We start from the raw sequence: 27,728 nt of genomic DNA on the forward strand, positions 1-27,728 counted from the left end.
CAGCATCTTTAAAAAAACTGTATACTATAGTTGAGCAAGGATGATGTTAAATATTTATACAGTAAAGCCTATTTCAGTGAGAGCTGTAAGACTGGGAGTAAATAAAAGTAAGTGGAGAATTTTTCAGTATTAAAAAAAGCAAAATGTTAATCCAGTTCTGTTATGGAGTTTTACATGAACTAAAAGTTATGGTGAGGTATCAGTGTTGTTCCTCTTGTGTTTCACGTGATAGAGTGTAACAGGTGACTTTGGTGTCTGATTCTGGTGGCTCTCTCTCTCCTTGTGCTGGAAGAGGATGTAACTTTAGCTCAGTGAGACTTTTCTGGATTAAGTGGGCATGATTGATCAAATGACACCAGGTCATCCATGCTTTGCACTTTTGTCTCATACAAAAAAAAATTCTCTGATGCATAGACTTGATAATGAGTGGGAGATTTTAACTCTAAATAGTACACCCGTGTTACAGCACAACTAGACACACTAAGGTGTATATATTTTTTAATAACGTAATTATATTAGATCTATATCACTTTATTTTATTTATTTATTTATGGCTGCGTTGGGTCTTCGTTGCTACGCGTGGGCTTTCTCTGGTTGCGGCGAGCAGAGGTTACTCCGTTGCGGTGCACGGGCTTCTCATTGCGGTGGCTTCTCTTGTTGGGAGCACGGGCTCTAGAGCACAGGCTCAGTAGTTGCGGCACATAGGCTCAGTAGTTGTGGCTTGCGGGCTCTAGAGCACAGGCTCAGTAGTTGTGGCATGTGGGCTCAGTAGTTGTGGCTTGCGGGCTCTAGAGCGCAGGCTCAGTAGCTGTGGCTCACAGGCTTAGTTGCTCTGCAGCACGTGGGATCTTCCTGGACCAGGGATTGAACCCGTGTCCCCTGCATTGGCGGGTGGATTCTTAACGACTGCACCACCAGGGAAGCCGAAATGTCCAAATGTGTATATTTTTTAGATGTATGTATACAAGAAAGTCCAAAGTTGGAGAAAAGACCCTTGAGGAAACCAGAGCTGGAGACTGCGCGGCGTGTCACCTGGAGATGAGAAGACTGATTCTGTGGGTGGCACAAAGTCTCAGGCCCGTCCCAGGCTCGCTGCTGAGGACCTCCTGGGGGTACGCCTGGGACAGACGGTTTCAGCTCAGCCCACACGTCTCAGAAGCTGGTTCATTTGGTGTCTGGAATATTTCCAAAAGGGTGTGGACTGCAGTTTGTGCAGAAGCATCCTTAGTCATGCCTGCAAATCGGTAAGCGCATGCGTGCGTGCGTGTGTGTGTGTCTGTGTTTGTGCCCGCCTGCCCGAGTGTCCTTGCATAGCTTACACATACGCTGGCCCATAAGGGGACCTTACTTATGGAGGCTAAAGTCCCCTCTATCCAGAATTATCTCCCCTGCTTAGAGGCACGTTTACGGGCGGGGGTGGCAGGCGTCTGCATCTTTGTGAGTACAATTTGCGGGGTTTTACCCGTAGAATTCTTCTTCTTTTAAAAAAGGACTTTAATTATTCTTAGAACTGTTTTCTGGTTTCCCTTTTAAAAAATCTAAAATGACTAAAACTAAAAACTATGAATGACTAATGAGTTGGGAAGATGAACAGGTATTATATTTTGAGGTCTGTATCACATTTTCTTCTCTATAAATACATTGTTGTATGCATATACATTTCTTCGTAAAAAATTGCGTGTAGTTGCAAATTTAAAGAAAAAGAATCCTATTATTTCCTTAGTTGTGTCCTTAATTCTTTTCCCCCTAAACATGAATTCTAGACCCCTAGAATGGGCTCAACAAATACTTCCTAAATTAATTTGCTCTGACAGTACAGACATTCTTAAGTATTTCTGGTGTGCCTCTGACTATATCAGTAATTCAGATAACTACAGAAAACAGTGGGAAAAATCACACAAATATTTGAACAAACATTCAGTGTCCTTTATGTGCGCCTGTGCTCTGAAAGCTTGCTTGAGCAACTGGACACACGTAAAATTTCTGGCCCCTCGTTCAGTGGGGTTATAATTGGACATCCTCTAAGCACCTCATCTCACATGGTTTATCCTAGCACTGTGCTGTACCAAGGTTCACAGGGCACCTGAAGTCAGTATTCCACTTATGGCTGTGTATGACTCTACTCTGATGACAATGCAGAGACCAGGGGGCGTTTGAGAACTGAATTTACCTGCAGGTGTCAAGTGTACATGTCAGGTTTGTTTCTATTAATCAGTTCTAACTTATTGGTTTTTCTCATGCGCCATGTCTTACTAACCGAAATTTTTCACTGAAAAAAAATTATCAGCGACATAAGCCTGGTATAATGCCAACTTTGCCTCCACAGATAATAGGTTGAAAACAGGGGTCGGGGGGGATATATTGGAGGCTTCCAAATTTTCATATGATATTGAAGAAAAGATTTCCTTTCATGTTGCTTAAACTTCAGAATCCAACTTTATTTCATTTGCCTGACATTGGCATAGATCCAAAAGGTAACATACAATCGTTTACCCATTTATTAAGCGTCTGCGCTGTGCTGAGCCCTTTCCTGCTGCACCATGTTAAGCCTGTGTTGTAAACGTCACGTTAATTTTTATTCAGAACAGTGGCAGAAGGATTTTAGAAAGAAATGTGTGGTCTTAAATTATTTTATGAAAATTTTCATTTTGTGATGAGAGTATTATTGAACTTGAGTTATAAAGAAGCCTTCAGCTTTGCTACAATTTCATTTGTATAATAAGAGCTTGAAATTCTTGGCCTTCATCTGCATAAAAACGGAGTCCAAATTCTTCAGGGTAGCGTTCAAAGCCCTCTTTAATATGAATCCATCCTTATCTCTTGTCTGCTACCCACTCAGCCCTTGAGGTTCTCTGAGTTCTCCTTGATCCCTGGAGACTGTATGCTTCCCGCTCCTTCCCTTCTCCCAAGCTCGAATGGGAGAGCTTGCTTAGAATGCTTAGAATGTCCCTTTCTGCCATTTCCACTCAAGTGCGTGCCTCTGATTAGGCGACGGTCTCAAAGACGGCCTCCCGTGTAACGTCATGACAGATCACCCCGCTGGAAGTTCTCCTTTCCCAGCACACGTTGTATCTCAGTTGCTCAACTTAGTGCAGTTGGTTTTATCTAGAATTATTGCAAGAACTGTTTGTTTATCCTTTCAGGATGGTTAGGTCCTAGATATTAGGAACAGTGCCTACTAGCTTACCTTTACATCCTACATGCATCACCATTTCAGTTGAAATTAATGTGGATTTCCGGCCTCCTGGGCGGAAGTTTGCCCTGCATACTCTTCCTGCATGCCAGGGACCCTGGGGTCCATCAAGATCTAAAGATATTTTGTATCGGGATTTCATTTCAGTCTTGCCACTGGAATAATTGTGTTGTCTTCAAACAGATTAGAGCTGCATTTTAGACTGGTAACTATATCTAATCTACTTTTGCATCCCTGACTGGTTACAGTCTGCATTTTCTGATTATACGAGCCAAGAAATTATTATGGTCTTTATTACATAATTATTTTAGAGAAAGGTTTAGCAAACAGGCCCACAGATCAAATCGGGCCCACCACCTGTTTTGTGTGGCCTGTGTGATTTTTACCTTTTTAAGTAGATGACAAGAAATGATAAGAAGAATAGTTTATGACATGGGACGGTTATATGAAATGTCATGTCCTTAGCGGCCCTCAGGAATCTTACTGGAAATCAGCCACCTGGATTTGTTTACGTCTTGCCCATGGCCGCTTTGTGCCGTGATGGCAGAGTTGGACAGTTGTGCCTAGCAGTGTGACCCACACAGCCTAATTCCTATCTGGCTCTTTACATAAAATGCTTTTCGACCCTATTTGAAAGTATCTGAAATGTATTTGATTAGATGGTCAACTCTTTGAAGACAAGGGCCATCTTTGCCTCTCCTGCCGCCCTTCAAACGCATGTCTCTTTGGCCCTTTAAATATCTGTTCATTGTTTAGTTTGTTGCTAGTTGCCGGAGGTCAGGTTAGAGCATCATGAAACAGCAGACAGGGCGGTTTACTTCAGTAAGATGTGTGCCTCTCGTTACTGACGGGCAGGCAGTGAAAGTCAGCAGAGACTCGAGTAATTTTTGGCCGGCAACGTGTTGATTAGTATTTGGCTACTCCGGCCCGTTTCCTGACATGTCGTTCTTTCATGTTTTACAGAGAACACGAATTCTCCCTTTGCAATGTAGTTTCCATTTATTCCCAAGGGTGTTTCTGCATTCGTTTTTGATTAATGGAATGTTTTCTCCTTTCCCAAGATAAGTGGGGAGAAGTTCAACCTATCTAAATTGCATCTGGTGTGTGGATAAGGGCTGAACAACTCCTTTGTGAGCTAAGCACAGTTAAGTCCACGGATTTAGGTTAAAAAAATAAGTAAATAAACAAAAAGGCACTGGGTCTTTTTTCGCTATGCCAGCCACCGAGCTTTCCTAAACTTTTCTCGGTCGCTGGAAAAATAAAGAGCGGAGGAGAATTCTTGTGAAGTCGTGTCCTGTTTAGGCGTATGTATTGAACCAGGAGTTACTCACCTAATCCTGCACCATCATCATCATGTTTTGTTTGCTTGCTGAAATTCAGCAATAGGGTTTCCGATACTTCTTTCATCCTGACATTAAGGTAAGCCTCGTTCGTCCCCATGGGTGTGTTATTCAGCCTTAAATATACCGTCATGGGTTTGGAATTTAAGGACCCTAGGAGAAGTCTCTTTTAGAGAAGTGTGTTTCATTGATAAACAAGGTTCTGAAAAATGAATGGGGAGAATATGTCAGGAGTATAAAAAAAAAGGAAGTGTGTAACATTCATTGAAGTGTTTGTTAAATAATGTATTCAGTCTGACTGTGTTTCCCAGCCTCTTCTTGGCCCATTATATGTTCTAGTAAATTAAAGCTTGGAAACCTTTGTCAGAGTTATAATACTCCAACTGACATCTAATTCCCCCAGACAATAGGTACAAGTCTGCCAGCCTCTCTAATTCTTTCTTGTCTTTACATTTATTGATTCTTTTGTAGACCTGTTTCATTCAATCTATTACAAACAGCACTGGTTAAAAGTGTGAAGTTTACCACATTTGACCGGAGGCATCTTAAAAAACAATAGTGTCCCAACATACATTCCATACATCCCAGGGGTGATGCTCTTAATCTCAGCAACATTTTCATCTATAATGACTACATTAGGTTTGAAGTACCAGTTTGGTTAAAAAGATCGACGTGTTTATTTTTTGGCTAACCTATTTGGATGCATGTGGATTGGATTCCTGTACTGAGTGTGACCCTGTATTACAAATATTTTCGTAGTTGAACAGCAACCCTTTTTATTTTGAAGTCACCATTTCATCAGAGATTTGAAATCCCCTTATAATTATGCAAGGATTCTCACTCACCTCGATATTATAAATAGATCTATATTTCGGAATGCTTTTTAGAGTTTAGTATTATTGAGGTTGTCATTGAAACGTTTATAAGTACCGCATCAAATAGCTTCCACAACTTGATGTCTCATGTTAAGCTTTTATGGAATTAACATAATACGCTTTTCATTGTATGCCGTTTCTCAGGATTATGCCTTTTCTACACATCTGACATTGTAAAACATACTGTGTAAATAATTGATAATGAACAAACAAATTCTACTTTTGCCCTGGTGTACTTCACCAGTTTCAAGGCTTTGAAATTCTGTAAATAGTTTACGGCACTTATTAGCGCAGGCAAATCAACTGGTATCCTTGATCCAAGCTGCTTTCTGTGCCTGTTGTTTCTGAGCAGAATTGTTAAGTGATCCTTCTGATTGGTACCGAAACTGAACGCCCCTGAAAATCACTGTGGCACGCCAGCTGATGTATACTGATGCATGTAGCGTCGCCAAGCCATGGTTATTCACACCAATGAAATTTATAGAGTTACCGGACTATATTCTGAAACAAGGACTTGGTATATCTTTTGAGAGAGAGAAGTGTCTTTTCACCGCGCTTTTTGTTTACCTATGACTCCTTCCACGGTGCATGTTAAGCAGAGGGTTTTCACTCAGTATGCATTCCTTGGCAAAGATACAAGCATGCTGAAAACCATGAACTGAAATATCAAAAGACAGATTATATGATCTTTTTTTAACTCATAAAAGGATAGACAGCAAGCCAGCTAGCCAGACTAAATAACCCACAGTGGTACAATAGTCCTTCTTGGGTGTGGAAAACGCAAGCATGGGAGAGTGAGAAGTGAAGTCTCAGAAGCTATGAGAGATTTATGACTTAAACATTTCTTCTCTTCGTGGTCTTCGTGTTATTTATAATTACATGAATCTTAACCAGAGGTTCCATTGATTTCATAATGAATTCAGATAAAGATTTCAGCTTCTGAGTGAACTTTAAAGGTTAGACTGTTCTTCATGTTTTTTCTAAAAGTTTTCTGTTGTGATGAAATTTATTTTTTTTTTTACCCTGGAAGTATTCAGACATAAGAAATAGGATTACTTCAGACTGTGGTTATAACTGCAAGGCAGATGAAATGAAATGTAACCAATATAGTTATACACACACACACACATTTATATATTAAGAAGGATTTCTTTATAATACTTACACTCAAACAAGCCACGTAAGGAGAAATTTTGTCCCTTTGTGAGGGGGTCAGTATAACATGAGCAATGTATGATGGAATTTCAAGAATTTCAATCAAAAACTACCTTTTTATGGTATTTGCCATCTCTTAGAGGGGTTTGATTTGCAAGGAAAGCCCGTAGAAAGTGCATTTCCCTTCACACCACCATGCCTGAGCTGTCTCCCTTCTAAATGATGGGGACTTGATTGGTGGCAAGGATCAGCGGTCAACCTCTCCTTCTGAAGCGGATAACAGAGTATTTTAGAATACAGTGCCACACGGAGACATAGCTTTGAAAACGTATTTTTTAAGACTCTTGAAATAACAGCATAAATATAGCCTTTTACTAAATTCTGAATATTAATTCCTAATCATTGCTGAATATCAGTTACACTAATATGAATTTTGAATTTTAATTACTACCCATAACCCTAAATTAACTTGTCAACATGCTGTGGAAGACATTTAAAAAGGAATACAAATGCCAAAAAACGTAAAAGATTTGCCTCTGCTGTAAACGTTAACTCAGTCATAGCTTCAAACACTAATTATGACTTTTTATGAAGGAAACTATGGCTTTCCATTATATTCTCAGAAGAAAATCTCTAACCTTGAAAACCTCCCCGAGGCCCTGGCTAGACCTCAACTCCTGCAAGCAGCTTGTAGCTTTGAAATCAATAACCCTTCTGGCAACTTCTTTTCAGGGCCAAGATGAACTGCCCTAGAAAGAGAGCTTATCTTGGATTGAACTCCAGGAAAGAGCTAACAGTCCTCTGTGGTTTCTGCTTCCCTGTGTTTCTCTGCTTGGAGTCTTCTAAGAATTCTCCCGGAAAGTCAGCACTGGAGAACGGTGCTCTCACTCCCCTGCTGTGCCCTAGGAGGAGGGAATTTACCTGGGCTGAGATAGGGCTGCACCACTGTCTCCCCAAGTCAAGACAAGGATCAGAACTTCATGCAGAGAGTTCCTGTAGATCCTCTGTTTACTGGACGTAACACTCAAGTGGTTCAGGAAGATTTGTCACGTGTCCAGAGGCAGGACAAACCGGCAGGGTAGCATCCAGAAACTCAGTGTGGGATTGCCAGTTCCGAAGGTCAGCGGCTCCCCAGGACCAATCTGAGCAAGTACCAGGGCGGCAGGAGGTGAGCCTCGTCCTTGATCCTATAGCCTCTTGGCCTTCATCTCTGTTCATTGTCATCACACTATCTGGGTGGAAAGTTGCATCTGGACTTGAGCCCCCGGGGGCAGTGAAGTGACTGGGGCTGATTGTGGGGAAAGAATAGAGGGCCTGTCTCCGTTTCTGCTAAAGATTTTTAGTCGTTCTTTTTAGCTATAGCGTTACTTTTTAAAGGAACATTCCGATCATTGAAGACATGTTTTTACTTTTCCTTTGTTGTATCATTTCCCACACATTTCAAGGGAACGTGCCAGGAAGTTTTTAAGACAGTCATATCTTGTGAATCTCACATCTCTGTACCCAAACCAAAGACCCGTAGAGCATCCCTGCCTTCAAACCAAGCGCCGTACTTGCCCTGGGCCTTTTTACATCCTCCTCTCTCCCCGTGAAATGCTGCGTGTCAGTCTGGTTATCCTGACAGCAGCAGAGGGACCCAACACCTGACTTGTAAGAGTTCCTTTTTTACCTTCCTTCACTTTTTTCTGTCCTCAGAACCCCTGCTGTAATTTTGCCAACGTGCTATGATTTAACAGTTTAAGCTCCTTCCAGCAGTTTTCTGACTCCACCTACTATTACTTTACTTGCGAATCTATTTCCTGTACAAATAGCCACCTCCATTTTTATTATTTTAGGGTTTTTTTTCCCATTTCATTGTCCTGATTTTTTTTCTTTTTTGAAGCATAGTTGATTTATAATATTATATTAGGTTCAGGTGTACAATGTAGTATTTTTATAGATGATACTTTATTTAAAGTTATGATAAAATAGTGGCTGTCTTTCCCTGTGTTGTACAATATATCCTTGTTGCTTATTTATTTTTACCTAGTAGTTTGTATTTCTTAATCCTCTATGTCTCTCTCTCCCCTCCCCCGCTTCCCTCTCCCCACTGGTAACCACTGGTCTGTTCTCTGTACCTGTGAATCTGTTTCTGTTCTGTTATATACAGTCCTTTGTTTTATTTTTTTAGATTCCATATAGAAGTGATAACAGAGTATTTGTCTTTCTCTTTCTGACTTATTTCACTAAGCACAATACTCTCTACGTCCGTCCACACAGTTGCAAAGGGCAGAATATCATTCTTTTTGTGGCAGAGTAATATTCCATCGTGATGTGTGTTGTGTGTGTGTATCTTCTTTATCCATCTGTTGATGGGCACTTAGGCTGCTTCCATGTCTCGGCTATTGTAAATAGAGCTGCTGTGAACAGAGGTTGCATGTATCTTTTCCAACTAGTGTTTTCATTTTCTCTGGATGTAGCCAGTAGTGGAATTGCTGGATCATATGGTAGTTCTATTTTTAGTTTTGGGGGTTATTATTTTCGTTTTCCGCAAGATTTTTAACAGAGTTGCGCTGAAGAAGTAGGCATTCCGTGTTTCACTTTTGTTAGCTTCATTTCCCTAATTGTGCGCATCTTAAGTCTAGGCCCGTGGTTAATACTCTTACTACTTAATACCTTCTGTAGCAGTGGATTAGAAACATGCCACCGTGACCCCTCCAGGCACGGAGAGTCTGGCCCAGAACAGCCAGTTTCATCCTGGGGGCTGCACTCCCAGTCCAACAAGGGCAGCTCTGCTCTTCCCCCTAAGAGTTTATTTCACCACAGAGCGTATTATTCAGAGGAAAAAGAAAAGTTTCGAAATCACTGCTTCAATTACTTAATAAAAACTCAATAAATAATTATCCCACCATGGTATGGTATAGGAAGATAAGAGGTTGCAGCTCAGTAATACAAAAAAAAGTATAAAATGCCATAAATAGGTACTGTGGTAATAATAAGCATCTTTTGCATATAAATGGTTGAAATAGAACCACTTTAATTATTTAGCAGATTTAGAGCAGCTACCTACTTACATATAATCTGGACTGGCCTTTCAGCAGGGATTCACAGCGCTCAGAAGCGCAGTGCTGGCTTGTTGAGCCTGTTCTTCTGTTTGGCAAGGAGATAAAGGCTCGCTGGGAAGGCCTAGAGGAGATTCCTGACCCAGAATTCTCACCCTGTTCCACAACACATTCTGCAGATTAGATATTCATTTGCACTAATAAACTTCCAAAGTTCCCGTGGAGGTGGCTTAGTTATCAGTCATTTACACCTTAGTGGGTATTACTTTCATCAGGTAATCAGATTACTTTGCTGAGGGAAGAGGCATGTGGATTGAGGGCAAGGTAAGGTGAGAGGTTACGGGAACTCATGGCGGTAGGAGGGAAGCACCCCTAGGTGGAGTGCCACGGCCAGAGAGGTCAGCATGTGGGCCCCGGGTTGCCTTTAAGACCCAACCAATCCTTTTAGGTATTGCTGTGACCTTGGCAGAATGTTGCCGACAGCCTGCCACTTCGGTGACGGAGAAAGGACAATAGCACAAAACTTAAACGGCTGGTGGCCGTGGATGATGGGCAGTGAGAATGAAGCCAGCGAGCAGTCAGCGTGGTGGGAAAGGGTGCAAACAACAAAGGAAGGCAGGCGTCGGGCCGCGCAGAGCCGATGTGGGATGCCTCAGCCGCCGGGCCAGGGCTGGATGCCTAGAGACCGAGGACTCGGGGATGCGGACAGAGGAAAGGGAGGAAGAGGAGGACGAATCAAAGTGTCGGTACAGCCTGGGCTGTACCGTAGAGGCACAAATGGGAGTGGGCAAGGAGCTAGACGGGGGTAAAATCCAACAGGAAGAAGCCAAAGCAAACCATAAACAAAAAGAGTTCCTAACACGTAAAGGAAGACGATAGGCCTTTGCCTCCCTCTGCTGTAATCTCATTTTGCAGACTGTCTGAAGGTACAATATACGTAAGTAAGATCTGTACCAAAATTGAAGTGTATAGTTTGGATAGTGTTGGAACACAAGGGTGGAAGCCAGGCAGTAGAAGCATTGCCGTAAACTTAGGAGTCACCAGTGTGGCTAATGCTGGTGGTCGACCAGGACTGTATGTGAAGAAGCATCACACACGCACATCTCACGATTCAGTATCTTAGAAGCAGAAGTCACCGGTGGTTAGTGAGGAAAATTAAACTTGCATGGACAGAATTTTCAATGAGTTGAACATTGACTGGTGGGAAAGTGTTTGTGTGTGTTTGTATTTCTGCTTGTTTTCTTAGAAAAAATAATAGCAATAATAGCTTAGCATCCAAGCTTACTACAGGTGTGAAGATCCAGGTGCAGGTCTCAGATCACTAGATGTGGAGCACTAGTGTCTGTACACACACAGAGCCGAGTCTCAGACCGCTAGATGTGGAGCACTAGTGTCTGTACACACACAGAGACAAGTCTCAGGTCGCTAGATGTGGAGTACTAGTGTCTGTACACACACAGAGACAAGTCTCAGGTCGCTAGATGTGGAGCACTAGTGTCTGTACACACACACAGAGACAAGTCTCAGGTCGCTAGATGTGGAGCACTAGTGTCTGTACACACACAGAGACAAGTCTCAGGTCGCTAGATGTGGAGTACTAGTGTCTGTACACACACAGAGACGGCTTTTACAGAACCTCATTGAATATTTTAAGTTACGTTTTGCTTCTGTTCTACCAGGAGGTAATTAGTCGTTTCATTTATGAAAAGAATATTGATATTATATTAAATGGACAAGGCTTTCAAAGGAAGAGCTATAAAAGGTCCAGAAATGATGCACATGCAACAGAACAACGTAGAAAATATCAACATTTCTCGTGTAGTCATAGAAAAAAGATCAGTTCAAATGGGCCAATTTTTTGCTAGAAATACATAGTACAGAAATAGAAACTTTAAGTATTAGAAATAGTATTACTGAGCTCAATTCATCTTTAAAACTTATTCCACTAACTCAGAATCAGACACTGAGAATAAAGGGTTTAAAGTAAAAGAAAATATATCCAATTCACACTTCAGGAAAATGAAAATACTACAGACCAAGAGAACATTCTCACTGAGCTTTTTTTCAATGCTCTCGTTTTAACCAGCTGGAATTATTTTTAAAGTACATCCAATTCAACCTTTTAAAATGACAGATTTGCCTTTTAATGGGAAGTATGTATTTCATCATAAAGATGGAGCACAGTGTCCTTGGCTAAGTTATTCTCTACAGAAGGTTGCTCTTTTTTTGTACTTATGCTTTGCCTATAAGGAAGAACACATATTATAGCAAATTTGCTCCTGGCATGGAAGATTAGAAGGATACAGACAGACTGATAAAGAGCAATTAAAAATGCACACTGTTCACTCCAGGCTCCTGACTTCCTTGTGGTAATGTTCATGGTCATGTAATGAGCAGTCCTTACAAACTGAACCAGCAGAGGGGAGGAATAACCTTAGAAGCTAGAGTTCCGTTTCGTATTCGAAGAAGCGACCACCACAACTTTAAACAACCAAACAGTACCTTAGAAAAGGCATCTCCCAAGCTCCCTAATTTGGAGACATTACTGCACTCTTACTGCAGAATGTCGTAAATCTATACTCGTTACAACATTTTTTATTTTTCTGGCGTAAAAAAGCATCTCCATTTCCTGAGGAAAAACAAACAGTTCGCCGATAACAGTAGAGCGGAATGAAGCTATCTCAGTGCTTATGTTAGTAAAACTGACACATTGTCAATTACGATTGACATTCCTGAGACACGGCATGACTGATGCTGTTTGACAGAACCGGATCTGTGAGAGGAGGGTAAATATTCCAGGACTGTGTACAACGGAGAGGGCTGAGGTCAACCAGAGATGCTTATCTAGAGTAGGACAAAGGGGCAGGGAGGCAGCAACGGTCAATCCAGCAGTGGGAGGGTCTAAAATCACCCCAAGGGAGGGCTTGGAGGTCTGGAGGAGAGAGCAGTGCTCAGAAAGCCTCCCTTATGTAAGAAACAAATAGATAACCTGTCTCATCATAGGGCCCTTTTAGAAGGGCTTATTTCAGAACCCACTGCCTCTGTATAGCCAAACATGGAATTAGGTTTTCAACCTGAGGCGTACACTGTCTTATTAATTTAAGTAGTAAAGTTTTGTGCAAGTGCTCAAGGGTCTCTTAGGAAATCGAATAATAACTATGCATTTAAAGATATTTTGGTGGAAATGCCAGCCCGGAATGGTCTATCCGCACAGTCTCTAAAGCTCTTGTACAATCGTAGAAGACAAATTGTATCACTACCTACAAATGTAAACAGAAACACTTGGTCTGTGCGAAAGTCCTTCATTTATCCATGCATCAAACCAGTCAATTGTCTCTGCTTGTGTCCGTGCTAAAGGCGGTCGGTTAAAAGCGGAATCAGACCCAGAGCCTGTTCCAGCCAAAGGATCCAGTGGGATTTGAAAGCGTGGCGCATCTGTAGCTCTATTGGATAGCAACTTGTGCACCTGAGGGAACTCACACTTTTTGAAATGGGCCTGGGAGTTCCTGGTGAATTTTGAATGCACGACTAAGGTGTGTGTACTGTGCTTAAAAAAAAAAATCGAAGCGCCCAAGGCTGCCTTCTTACCTGTGGCCCTGGACCTTGCCCATGAGTGGGCGCGGAGGCTGACCATGCTTGAGAGAGAAAGGGTGGACTCAGACAAACCCACGGCCAGACAGGCGGACAGGAAGCGCAGGTGCAGATGCAGGGAGCCAGGCGCGATGGGCCTGGGCGATGAGGTCAGAGATCAAGAGGGTGGGCGGGGGCCTGCACGGCCCTCCTAAGCCATGGGAGACGGCGGCATCATTATCCAAGCGGACTCAAGTATAACGTGTGGTCCCTTTCCCTCTTCTCACTTAACTGTCCGCTCACACCCCAACTTCAAGGCGACAGGTAGGTTTCCCTAAGCATGGCTCACGCTTAGCGTATCGGAGAGAAAGAAACAGTGTTTGCCTTGTCCAGCCCGCTCCCAACCTTGCAAAATGTTAGGAGGAAAGACATTGGAAGGAAATTGCCTGAAGAAAAGAGGGCAAAGAATGCCTTCTGCTTTCTGGAGCCCCAAGAGCTGCCTTAAGGTCTTCAATAAATGACAAAGGCAGTCGGGAGACTCGAGCTCCTGTTTCAGGGGCCAAGAGTTGAAGCCACAGACTTGGCTCAGAGCAGACGTTGCCCCTCAGAGCCCACACTCTCCAGCCTTGCTCTGCTTCTCTCCTCTCTTTCTGAACCAGCCCCTCCCGGGCCTGAGAGCTGGGGCTTCGATGGCTGCACTGGAGGAATTCGCTACCTTTCTTGTTCCGGTGGAGCATCTTTGGCAAGTGGTTTCCCGTCGTGGGCTCAGCAGCACAGCCCCTCTAGCAGGACATCTGCTCAGCTGCACCGTTGCCCAGGCATACGGCCTTCGGCCTCCCTCCTGAACACGGTGGAAGCCCAGAAGACCTCCTGAAGTCATGAGAAGTTTAGAGCCGGGGAATGACAGAAAAGCAGAGCCATGTTTCAAGAAAGTGAATTCCATCCAAGGTGCAGAATGGATTCAAGGAGGTGGTCCAGGAGCTGTAGCTTTCAAGGTTAAACACTAACGAAGCACCGGAGTGCGGATGGTGATGGGTAGAGGGCAGAGATACTGAAGGAGGAAAATCAGCCGGACTCAGTAATTAGTTGGCTGTGAGGGGAAACAGAAAGAAAAAGAGTCAAAGATGAGGTTTTGAGCTGCATTACGATTAAAAAATAAGGAATACAGAGACAGCTGGATAGAGTATGAGAGTGACAACAGGTTCAGTCTGAGGCAGATTTCAAATGGTGTTATCCTCATGCTGACTGTCAGGGTGTTATCTTTAGGCCCATATAAGAGTTCAGATGGGGCTTCCCTGGTGGCGCAGTGGTTGAGAATCTGCCTGCTAATGCAAGGGGACACGGGTTCGAGCCCTGGTCTGGGAGGATCCCGCATGCCGCGGAGCAACTAGGCCTGTGAACCACAACTACTGAGCCTGCGGGTCTGGAGCCTGTGCTCCGCAACAAGAGAGGCGGCGATAGTGAGAGGCCCGCACACCGCGATGAAGAGTGACCCCCGCTTGCCACAACTAGAGAAAGCCCTCGCACAGAAACAAAGACCCAAAACAGCAAAGATAAATAAATTAATTAATTAAAAAAGAAAAAAGAGTTCAGATGTTTCCAGAATGCATGAGTGTTATTTTAAGTGTGTATGGTACAATAAGTTGAAAACATGTGAAAACCTTTAGTCCAAACTAATTCTTAACAGGTTTTTTCTTCTTTCTTTTTGTTTTTTGGGAAAGAGTGGATAATTCATAATAAGTTTATCTTGAAAATACACTTGAAATAAGTAAGTGATCACGTTTGAGCTTCCTCGCAGGATTCTGTTAGATGCTCTGTACACAGCTCCGTTTTCAGTTCACCATTTTGTTTCAAGCCAGGTTATCTTTAATTTATTTGTTTATTTATTCATTTTGGGGTGTATTGGGTCTTCGTTTCTGTGCGAGGGCTTTCTCCAGTTGTGGCAAGCGGGGGCCACTCTTCGTGGCGGTGCGCGGGCCTCTCACTGTCGCGGCCTGTCTTGTTGCGGAGTGCAGGCTCAGTAGTTGTGGCTGGCGGGCCCAGCCGCTCCGCGGCACGTGGGATCCTCCCGGACCGGGGCACGAACCCGTGTCCCCTGCATAGGCAGGCGGACTCTCAACCACTGCGCCACCAGGGAAGCCCCAGCCAGGTCATCTTAATCACTGTGTCACATGCTCTGTTCTGCTCAGTGACTCCACATAATCAGCACACCACGTCCTTCCGTTCACACGTTGACTCTCCTGCCCATTATTTTAATGAGACACAGGAAATGGCTCTGGCAGATTCCTGAAAACCTTCTCCTACAAGGCTTACACCCAAGTCCAGTGTTAAATTCAGTTTCATGGAAAATAATAATTAAATGCAAATGGAAAGGATTAAAAAAATCAAAAGAAGCACGTGTCTGTTCAATTAAAATTACAGCTTTTCTCTTCCTTGATACACATAGAGACATTTGCATTGAACGATCTGCTGAGAGATTTGTCTAAAAAGTAAATTCACATAAGCTATTCAGGAACACTGAGTCTGTGTCATTCCCATTTCCCCAGGAAGCTTTGGGACTTTTCAGTTTCAGCTGTGGGTCCGCTGATTGTTCGTCCCGTAAGATTCACATTCATTCTTATTCATTCTCTCTCTTTTTTCTTAACTGGGGTATAGTTGTTTTACAATGTTGTGTTCGTTTCTACTGTACAGTGAAGTGGAATTCCCTGTGTTATACAGCAGATTCTCATTAGTTATTTATTTTATACATACTAGTGTATATATGTCCATCCCAATCTCCCAGTTCATCCCCCTCTCCCCCCCATATGTTTGTTCTCTATATCTGGGTCTCTATTTCTGCCTTGCAAACCGGTTCATCTGTACCATTTTTCTAAATTCCACATATATGCGTTAATATGCGATACTTGTTTTTCTCTTTCTGACTTACTTCATTCTGTATGACAGCCTCTAGGTCCATCCACATCTCTGCAAATGACCCAATTGCGTTCCTTTTTATGGCTGAGTGATATTCCATTGTATATATGTACCACATCTTCTTTATGCATTCGTCTGTCGATGGGCATTTAGTTTCCTTCCATGACCTGGCTATTGTATATAGTGCTGCAATGAACATTGTGGTGCATGACTCTTTCTGAATGATGGTTTTCTCAGGGTATATGCCCAGTAGTGGGATTGCTGGGTCGTATGGTAGTTCTATTTGTAGTTTTTTAAGGAACCTCCATACTGTTCTCCATAGTGGCCGTATCAAATTACATTCCCACCAACAGTGCAAGAGGGTTCCCTTTTCTCCACACCCTCTCCAGCATTTATTGTTTGTAGATTTTTCGATGATGGCCATGCTGACTGGTGTGAGATGATACCTCATTGTAGTTTTGATTTGCATTTCTCTAATGATTACTGATGTTGAGCATTTTTACCCCATTGTAGTTTTGATTTGCATTTCTCTAATAATTAGTAATGTTGAGCATCTTTTCATGTGTTTGTTGGCCATCTGTATGTCTTCTTTGGAGAAATGTCTGTTTAGGTCTCCTGCCCATTTTTTGATTGGGTTGTTTGTTTTTTTAACGTTGAGCTGCATGAGCTGTTTGTATATTTTGGAGATTAATCCTTTGTCGTTGATTCATTTGCAAATATTTTCTCCCATTCTGAGGGTTGTCTTTTCGTCTTGTTTACAGTTTCCTTTGCTGTGCAAAAGCTTTTACGTTTCATTTTCTGAATTAAAAATCATCCCGTCTACAGTAAAATACAGTTAGCAAATAATTCTCTCACACTCACTGGATGGTGTAATTCCCACTTAAGCTGCGACTCTGAAAGCACAATTCGGCCATGCCTTAAAAATGCAGTTGATTCTCCCATCCCTTTTCTGCTCACACCCTCTTTCCAACAGTGTACATTTCACAACTCTCCTTCTCTTTGTGAATATTGCTCTCCTAACTGAAACAGTTCACGTAAGCCAAAAAATTCTTTGCATTTAATTGCTAAATAATCGAACCCGCTAACCTCAGCTGTTTGCATCATTGCTTATAGAAGTTGGGGCCTCTGGATGGCTCACGTGCCCCTCTCCCCCCTCGGGCCCACCTTCCACCTCTCACACCTGACTGCCGCCCCCCATTCTTGGTGCAGCTGGTCCCAGACCCCGGCACCCTGCTCTTGATTCTCTGTGACTGTATTTCCTTTGGGCCCCCCAGCTGCAGTGGAGTATTTCTATGACTGATTTACACCCAGCCTTTCTATTCCTGGGTGCTCCCCTGGGCAGCCCCCAAATCACCAGGCAGCATCTGGCAGCCTGACTCATTCTAAAGCTTCACTTCCGTTCATTGTGTCCTTGGCACCGTGGTTTCCTGTCGACAACTCCAGGAACCTTTTATTTATTTGCATATTCTTCTCACATTTGACTGCTGTCCTCCCCCTGTGTAAAGGTTTATCCCGGAAGCTCGGGGGAGTCTGTGTGGATGCTTTCGACTCACAGAAGGTTCCGAAGGCCCCATCTTACTCTCGCGCACACTTAAAGTGCGTTAGGCAGAATATTAGAAAGTTAAGCAGAATGACAATTTTAAGTCATGCTTCTCAAATTTGAAATGTGGCCTCTCGTCAACTGTTGGGCACTTTATCCTTCTCCAAGGCTGACCGAAAGACATAAAAGCAACTGACTAATTTATTTATTTATATTTATTTATTTATTTTTGGCTGCGTCGGGTCTTAGTTGCGGCATATGGGATCTCGTAGCGGCGCGTGGGCTTCTCTCTAGTTGTGGCGCATGGGCTTAGTAGCTGCGGTGCTCAGTCTTAGTTGCCCCGTTGCATGTGGGATCTTAGTTCCCCCACCAGGGATCCAGCCCGCATCCCCTACATTGGCAGGTGGATTTTTAACCACTGGACCACCAGGGAAGTCCTGCAACTTACTACTTTAGACAAGTCACTGAAAGAAGGAATACTTAAAATGGAAAAAAAAAAAAAAAAGAGCTAAACTAATATGGGATCTAATAAAAATGGTTGGTTGGATTTTTGACATGTAAAATTGTCCACATTCCCGTGTAAAAATGTGTCTTCAGAGAATAGAGCACAGTTGAACTATAAGGTAAAGTGTGGGGTAATTACCCTCCCTCCTCAGAACAGGCTTCCTGGGCCCTTGTTGGAGGCCAGCCCTTCTCCGTTGTAAATTTGGTTTTCCTGTGCTGGTGTGGATGGCTTGCCTCACAGACCCTCAGGATTGCTCTCATTCTTAAAAGGGTAAATGCCACTGCTACCCGGATTTTCCCCACTTAGAAGCGTCTCAGATTCAATCATGGCCCAGTCCTGTGAGAAGAAAGCCACGGGACTGCTTCCTTGTGATTCAAGAAAATGTCTCCCTCTTCCCGCGTTCAAGCCTGGAATTCCTGACACTAGAGAGTGAATCCTTTATGAATGCCTTTTCCCCATTCCTAACAGCTATTATTTATTGAGAATTCCGCCAGCATTCTCTATGGTGGGGCTGTCCCATGTGTCATAGACTTGGATTTATTCATTCAACAACTGTTTGTCGAGAACCTTCCATGTTCCGAACTTGCTGAAGGTCAGTTGCTCAAAATTCTAGTGATTTCTGCCCTTTTCTTCCTTCCCTACAAGTCAGTTCCGGATTCTTTTGTCCTGTCTCCCTTCCCAAGAAGTCAATTTCAGGTTATTTGCTCAAAGAATAAAAAATTAGCAGGAGTTGCTGAGGATTCAAGTTCAGGGAGCTTCTTTTCAGGAAGAGAATTTGGCATATCTGCCTAAGTTCTCTAGACTTTAAAATTCTCGATCCTTTTTTTTGTTTTCATTCTTAAAACTCCGCTCTACTATTATTATGTCTAACTCCCTGCATGCGTTCCTATGTGATGCACTCAACCCACGTATGAGACCCTCGGAAGTCTGCTAAATCATCTGGCAAATGGTCTTGTCGATGTCTGCTGAGCTGCTAGGAGCCTGTGGTTGTTAAGTACTTATTACAGGAGTCCAGCCGGGCAAATTAAGAAAGCTACATGTTTGCTTGTTATTTCAGGACTATTATGCTGTGTTTCTGAGGGGCTCCATCCAGGACCTTCTGACCTGAAAGGGTTTACTGTTCTTTAGACAGAGGTTGCTGTGTGGAATCTGAATTTTGACCTGGCAACAATAAAAGCGATTATGTCTTCATTCAAGGGGGAGAAATGTCCTCTTGTTCCTTTCCTAGTTCAGCCTCTGCTGGAAAAATGTAAAACACTTACTTAAGCAGCTCGAGGTTCGCTTCGTACTTCATATTTTAAAACTAAGCTGGGAGCATTTTCTACTTATAAATGAAGTTGTTTACTTCATTTTTTAGCTTAAGTACCTTATGTAAAGAGTACTCTAACATTTGTGCTCTCCTTTTAAGGTGACCATCCCTCCCAGCCCATATATAAAAAGATCTACCGAGTGGTAGAGCTGTTATTAAAAGTATTAGAAGCTGATATTACTGATGCTTATCTTGGAAGTCCGTATAAGTAACTCATACATCACATAGGGTAGTTAAAAAATCACTCGGAAGAAGCCTTTTTAAGAACCATTATTAAAGTAGATTTGGGCTGTCTGAAAACTTTCCCGATATGTTAACTATTGGACAATATGATCAGAAATCGTTTAAGTAAATTAACTGTGGGGTCCCTAAATATGCCAGTTTTCTAAGAACCAGACATTTATTTTTTGTCATCGGTTTTTATTGTATTGTTTTCTACCCGAAGCTCTGCCTTTGGTACCTCCTTTCTGTGTAACAGGCATCACAGCTGTGCTTAAAATCCCTCCCCAGCAGTTTAAGTGGTTGCTCTTAAGCTGTTTCTAAACATTCATCTGGTTAAAGATGCTGATGCTGACATGATTTGGAAGAAAACATCCTTGTAGTAGGATATTAGTGTGTTTCTCCAAACATTTCACAAGCTTTAAAACTGTAAGTGATGCAAAGGAAAGTTGCCCTTGCCTTGTCTACTGTAGGTATTTTTTTAATCATGCAAGCTGCTTATCGCAGAGTTAGCGTCCTAACATGCCTTTTCTAGCAACAGACTTTGTACTTTATAAGTGCATTGTGATGTTAAAAATTTGTGAGGAGTAAAGGAACTTGCCTTTTCAGAATAAAAAACATTGGATAATCCTGCAGCAGCCACGTCATTAAGAAGTCAGGTGCCAAATCTCGATGCAACTAAACACATCATTTTCTGTGAATCTGCCTGTGGGTCTCTGGTCTGGGGAATAAAAGTTACTTCTCATCAAGACGCCTTTAAGGCAGGAGTCAGCAAACTGTTTCTGAAAAAGGATAAACAGTAAATATTTTAGGCTCTGTGGGTCGAGAGGCCAAAGCAAGGGTAGCATGCAGGTACTCAGTGGCAGAGAAAACAAATTTCCACGAATAACGTTTGCAAGCGGTAGAGTGTTGCTCACTCTGTAAGTTAGGTTTTCTCCACGTGTGGTCTTGGGACCATCTGATGTCTCATCACTGAGTTGCTCTGTTAAACGTGCAGATCCTTGGGCTTCCCTGCATATTAAGCTCATCTGATCTGGCCTTTCCCTGCGGATCTTACAACCTTAGTTTAGTTGGCAACGTGTATCTCCTATCTTTAGGAAATCCAGCACTTTCCATGGACTTTTCCCCTTCAGCCTTCAGATAGGCTCAGGTACCCGCTCTGAAACAATAAACATTATTTGGACGCTGCTGTACTCCAGCTGCCATCCCATCACCCCGTTCAAGCCGGACTCTTCCAATGTGCCTCGTTGCCTCTGCCAGCGTGTTCTTCACATCCTTCTGCAATAGCGTTCTCGTCCTCACCGTTCTATCCAAGCTACAGCCCAAGTTGCCAAGACTCTGCTCTTTCAGATCCTCAGTCGTTGTTATCCTAAACGCCTACCTGGCATCTGTCACTGCTAGCAGCCCACCTTCCCCAAACATATCCCCTTTGTTAGTACCTTTCCTGCTAGAGCTGGGTAAGGTCCTTGAAAGAAAGGTTACCTAGTCCAGTAGATAATCTCTTCAGTAGCCATTAGTCATTTTGTAACTGCATCTTATGCCATCGGAAGGGAGTATTGACTGGGTTTACAGGAGGTAAAATAAAATAAACACAGGAGGTAAATAGGTCCTTACACGAGGCAAGAATCTAGGGTTCTGCGAGGGAGACGGAATCTGAAGGATTTGAACATATGAACATATCAGCCTGGCTATACTAGAGGGTATTAAATATTTATACTTGGAAGAATGTGAGCTCGAAGACCAGAGCTCTGCCCCTGCCTTTTCACTGCCAGCTTCTCCTACCTGTGCAAACCCACCTGCTGCCTACCCTCTGGTGTCACTTTTTTTTTTTGGTACGCGGACCTCTCACTGCTGTGGCCTCTCCCGTTGCGGAGCACAGGCTCCGGGCGCGCAGGCTCAGCGGCCACATGGCTCACGGGCCCAGCCGCTCCACGGCATGTGGGATCTTCCCGGACCGGGGCACGAACCCGTGGTCCCCCGCATCGGCAGGCGGACTCCCAACCACTGCGCCACCAGGGAAGCCCCCAGGATTCTTTTTAAGTGTAAAGATAATATTCATGAAACTCTTTGAACGCATGAACAGCGGATGTGGCTCTTGCTTACAAGAAGTATGAATACAGTGCATGCATTGTTCTTTATACTTTCGTCTCTTTTTTTTTTCTGGTTGAAATCAAAGATGGCATTTTTGGGGAGAACACAAATAAATCAGATTCATATGAGCTTCTATGATTAATTATGCCATAATTAAATATTAACCACTCCAGTATGTCTTATATTTATGCTGTGCCTCCCTTTTCTATTTGAAAATTGCTTAATTACATACAGAAATATGTCTAAAATATAGGCTATATTCTGATTCTGAATTTGAAAAGAAATTTGGTGTGTACATGAAGAGAAACCCCCAATGTTAACCACTTAAGACTTGGTAGATTATTCAGAAATCAAGTCTACTGCTACCTGTAAAAAATCATCATCAAATAATTCAGCTTATTAATTTTTTTAAAAGATCCTGAATCCTTGCATCAAGAAAATATACTGAAATCATTTTTTTCAATGCTGAAAGCATTGAATTTCATCACAGTGAGGCAGAAGCAGTGTACACTACTGAAGTACTTTCTGATTTACCAAAGAAAATATGTTTTAAATACACTTTGTTGTTGTTTTTAATTCTTTGAAAATTGCTGCTTTACTTATCATGTGACTTTGCACAAATTCCTCAATCCTTGCAGGGCCCTCAGTTCATTCATCTGTAAATCGGAGACATTACAATTCCTGACAGGTTTGTTGCTAGGATTAAATGGGTTCTTATACATCAAGCATGTAGCACCGAGCCTAGCAGATATGAAATACAGCAGATGGTGTGCTAATATCTATTTATTAAGATAGTTGAAATGTACAATTTGCTAAACCCCATCCCTGTCTCTCAAAGAATATGAATACATATTCTTTTCTTCCCATTATTAGACTACTTTTAAATATGGAATGGAGATGTAAATGCATAGGGATTCCCTTATCTCTTTCATAAGTTTTATAAAAGATTTGTACATTTTCCAAGCGAAACCGAGACAGATACTGAGTTGCGCCTGACTCCTGGGAGCCCGCAGCGATGTGCTCCTTTGCAGTTCAAATCCAGACTTGAAGCCGCCCCCCCTCCCCCAGCAGGGCTTGCACACGGTTTCCAGAGCTGGAAATCAGACACCAGGCACATCGGGCCGCGAGTGGGACAAACAAGTGGAAGGAGAATGAGGCAGCTGCAAACATTGCACCAGCAGCTAAGAGTGTGCCTGGGGTCCCCTCTGCTCAGGTACTTGGGGCTCCGAGTAATAATATAAGGTCAGCCATCGGAGGCTCTCTTTGTCTCAACTACATAAAAAAAAAAAAAAAAAAAAAACTTATGTCAAGTGAGCACTTTACATGTTGTTCACCACTTAGCCTGTGCTCCCTTGGAAGCTGGAATAGATTGCCTCTCCTGGCTCCTCACGCCGCCCGCTCCCCTGAAAGCTACTGCTTCCTAATCCTTTGATGCCCGCACCACTGAGCTCTTGGGGAATGTAACCGGAAGGACAGAGTTGAGATGTTAGTGTGACCAGTGGAAGAAAATCAGTTTTGACTTCCCAGAGATAGAACTAGTGGTACCAAGGATCACCAGTCACAAACAGATGTCCTTTATCGTTGTCCTGGGTGACGAGATGCCGAAGGGGCGGGATGCAGTGCTGACCACAGGAGGTGGGTTTTTTCTTTACTTAAAGAGTAAAAGAAATTAAGTCTTACGTGGAGACCACATTACGAACGTCAGAGCCCCATCCATCCTACGATTCCTTGTCTGTTTGCTTGATGTTACACATTTGAAGCACGGCGGCATTCCATTAGAGGATTTACACTCTGATTAGCAGTTAAAAGCATTGGTCCGTAAGTTTAGTTGGAGGACTGTTTCCTACTCCAGGAAAACCAGACCTTCCCTGTGATTGGCAGTCCTATTTTAAATGGATATTCTGTTAAGCTTCTAAAGAACTTCTAAGAACTTATTAAGTAATTGAATAAAGCAGAGTGCGTTTAGTATTATAGTTGCACCATATTTCAGAATATCATATAACCTATGAGTCAGTTCAAATATTATATGGAAGTGATAAAACATGGGCTAAAAAGCAAACTGAAATTAAAAAGTGACGTGAATTACCATACTACCCACTAATGCATTCCAGACCCATTTAGTCATCCTTTTTCCTAATTATACTGTTAAAGATTTGGCTACAACTATTTTTATCCTCAGAATAAAGCTATTATACCCCCAAAAGTATAAAGAAATTAAGATAGGCTTTTCATAATTCATAACAAACATGGTTGTTTTGAATGGGCTTAATTATTATCTCGATTCAATTGAATACAATGGTGATTTATTGCCTTTTGAGAGCTGTTTGTGACTGTCTCATTAGGAAGAGTTACTAAACGATACAGTACAATCCATATGAAGGCATATTTAATGTCATCTCCGTAAATAGAGATACCACTTCTTTAGCTCTATTTGCCTGGCCAAAATTCTAAGCAACAAACAAACCCCACTATGGAAATAGAATTTAAAAATTAGTCTATATATTCTTGGCTATTGTCTAGAGAGAAGAAATGCAGCTTTTCTTAAATGAGAGGGAGGAAGATGTGCTGTTAGGGAACTAGGGTTTAAATCTACATGGAAATTTGAATGTATTAGGGAAGCATAATACATCACTTGTTGGAAATGAGATATAATTCTCGTTTCTTGACTCCTAGTGTTTCTTAAATATGTGCTTACTCTGTGATCTCCAAGAAAGCGAAGTAAATTTAATTATAGCATAACTAATAGGTTTCTTTGGCCTGCCATCTGATCTGTAGTTTGACTCTATCCTTTGAAAATTTGAAGAATTAAATGGACATCATAGTGTAAGATATGAAGATTTTTTTATATGATCTCATTTAATCATATGATCTCATTTAATCATTATAGTAGCTGTGAACAGCATTATCTTTCCCCCTTTACAGATAAGGAAGCTATGGCACAAATATGCTATAAGATACGAAGATTTAATTACATATGTGTTCTTGATGAGAGACACATATTTACTGCGATGTTTTTGGATGTCCATAATGAACCTTCATTTCAGGAGCTTAAATTCTATTTATCATATTTATTTTTTAAAACACCCCTCATGAACTCTGGGTAATCTTTTCTAAATTTCTACAAGGTGTAACAGAAACATTGTTAACAAAGCACTTAAACTTTGACAGTGATTGTATTGTTAACATCATAATGTTCATGAATAAAGGGCAGTCTTTCTTACAATAAAATTCATCTGTTAGAGAATGTTAGAGACTTGAGAGTAACTAAGGTTATGGATGTCAACAGTCCTTAAGAATGCATTGGAGATCTTCCTAAGTTACCCACATTCTTGAGATCAAAACAAACACATTAGTTTTCTATTATGTCACCCTTTAACTAAATCATGGTACACAAATGAAATTCCAGCTAGAGATAAGGAAGGTGTCTGCAAGAGTGTAATCATTTATCTTGATAGCAGGCGTGAAACTCTGCTGGTAAAAGAGCACATCAGAAACTTTTGAAGAAATAGCTCTGAGCTAGAGTGCAGACGAAGTGCAAAGAACTCGCCTTGTCACGTGGGCAGTGGGCTATAAATGGTATTCTCAAGAGCTTTCCTAGTGGACAAGAAGAGGCACTCAGTCTAGTTGACTCCTGAGAACAAATGTCATTAAAGCAAAGGGTGATGCGAGTGACTGATTCAATCTTTATTAATGAGAAAAAAAAAAATATGATGCCTCCAAAATGAGGCAGTTATAGTTGGATCGAGGCAAGCCCCCTCTTCACTAAGTGGCCACTTCACTCGTCTAGCTTTTTAAAAAGATGCAAAAAAAAAAAAAGAGGTCAGACAGAGATGTTCTGTGGGGTCCTCCGTGTGCTATTGTTTTCCTTGAAAAAGGTGCTGGTTTTTTAATCTACGTGATTAAAAAAAAAAAAAAAGGAAGAGTTTCCCAGTTTCCTAGAGCCAATCAAAATGTATCGAAAAGATCATGGTATATTCTTTTTGTAATGGCAGCAGAGTCACGGAGTAGAAAATTTGAATCAAGTTATCTGTAGACTGTAGGGCCATGGAAATCTATAGATCCTATAGACTTAAGGCACAAAAGCGGCAGCAGGCTTTTCCTTGAATTCTAGAGGAGATTGTTTTCCACAAGCAGGTCTTGTTGTTTGCACCTTGAACACGTCCACAGAGTAATCTTTACTGCAAAGGACATTGGTTCACTTATTTTTCGCTCTGACTCGCAATCAGGTCTCCAATTCCATTGATCTCTAGATACCTTTCTAAGACTGGGGCTTTAGTGTCTCCAGAAGTCCTCTATGAAAACTCACCTTAGAAAGTAATAAAACATCAATTGGAAATGAACAGCTAATTGTGAATGAGAGCTGGAGAAAAGGCTGCAGCTCCATCCCCCCTAGCCCCTGGGTGGTCTCAGAGTCTATGGAGAATTTATATTCGCTGCTGAAAATCCCTTCTTTGATTTTTTTTTTCTAGTTGATTTTTCCAAAGGCCAGTGAACAGTCCGCATGTAACCATGACAAAACAATGGAAATTCCGCTGTATATCTGTTCTTGTATTTACAAATCAGAAAAGATTGCCAGCATACAGTCCTCAAAACGTGTGATTTCCAGCTAGGTCAGACTATATTCACAAAGGAGACAGAAATACTCCTGAGCCAGACCTGCTGATGGGCTCCTTTTGGGTCCAAATGACTGCACATGTGTAAAAGGTACCTAAAGGTGACCAGGTGAATGCAGTTCCCTTCAAGCTAGCGTGGCCTAATTTCAGCTTGTTCAGTCCCCATGTGACCTTGCCCATGGTCATTGCAGTTCCACTGCACTAGGTCAACAAATTCATGATCTGATGTGCTGTCACTTGGTACCTGTGTCCTTTCTTGAAAAGCATAAATCATCTGGGCATCAGTTGTAGTCTGGTGCATACTGTTTGCCTGTCAGTTTGGCTACCTCACCTCCGTCATCAATCCTAACTGAATAGGAAAAATAAAGATTACGTAGATGCAGTCCTCATACACTTTGAAACAAGGGGATAAACAGGAATGTTGTATTTTAGACAGTATTTACTAGAAGCTCTTTCTCAGTTACTGTTGAGTTCCTAGCTGCTGGCTCTGTGTCTGGCATGTATTAGGTGTACAATAAATGCTGAATCGAGTCATGAATCCTGTTAATAGCATTCAGCCACCTTGTTCAGACAGTGCTTCCATACTTTACTTCCTGTAAATGATCCAGGTCTTTTCTAGAACAATGAGACTTGCATCCCCTTAAAGAACTCCACTGACCACCTTTGTAACCAAAGTCCTTTTGAAATGAAAATGGGTGTGATTCAAACACCCATTTTCTTATGTAAATACATAATCAGTGTTTCAGTGCATTTTTTCCTTCAACATCTTTATTGGAGCATAATTGCTCTACAGTGGTGCGTTAGCTTCTGCTGTATAACAAAGTGAACCAGCCATACGTATACACATACCCCATATCCCCTCCCTCTTGCGTCTCCCTCCCACCCTCCCTATCCCACCCCTCTGGGTGGCCACAAAGCACCGAGCTGATCTCCCTGTGCTATGTGGCTGCTTCCCACTAGCTATCTATTTTACATTTGGTAGTGTATATATGTCCATGCCACTCTCACACCTCGTCCCAGCTTAACCTTCCCCCTCCCCATGTCCTCAAGTCCATTCTGTACATCTGCGTCTTTATTCCTGTCCTGCCCCTAGGTTCTTCAGAACCATTTATTTATTTATTTAATTTTTTAAGATTCCATATATATGTGTTAGCATACGGTATTTGTTTTTTTCTTTCTAACTTACTTCACTGTGTATGACACTCTCTAGGTCCATCCACCTCACTACAAATAGCTCAATTTCGTTTCTTGTTATGGCCGAGTAATATTCCATTGTATACATGTGCCACATCTTCTTTATCCATTCATCCAATGCTGGACACTTAGCTTGCTTCCATGTCCTGGCAATTGTAAATAGTGATGCA

The 27,728-nt window shown here is 42.1% G+C and overlaps 1 protein-coding gene across 14 annotated transcripts in view; it reads left to right on the forward strand.

Annotated features, from left to right (window-relative positions):
• Window positions 1–27,728, forward strand: part of TENM3 (teneurin transmembrane protein 3) — a 697,856-nt gene that overhangs the window by 136,007 nt on the left and 534,121 nt on the right. For 10 of the 14 annotated variants that reach the window (XM_079909541.1, XM_079909540.1, XM_079909555.1 and 7 more), the window contains exon 1: window positions 461–1,244. The exons of 2 other annotated variants lie outside the window; for them this stretch is intronic. The gene's annotated coding sequence lies outside the window, so the exon portion shown is untranslated. Of the gene's footprint in view, window positions 1–460; window positions 1,245–7,696; window positions 7,732–27,728 lie in introns of those variants that run through there. 2 more of the 14 variants (XM_079909551.1, XM_079909553.1) reach the window with 2 other exon arrangements.

The sequence above is a fragment of the Stenella coeruleoalba genome, assembly GCF_951394435.1.
Source record: "Stenella coeruleoalba genome assembly, chromosome: 21".
NCBI classification, from domain to species: Eukaryota; Metazoa; Chordata; class Mammalia; order Artiodactyla; family Delphinidae; genus Stenella; species Stenella coeruleoalba.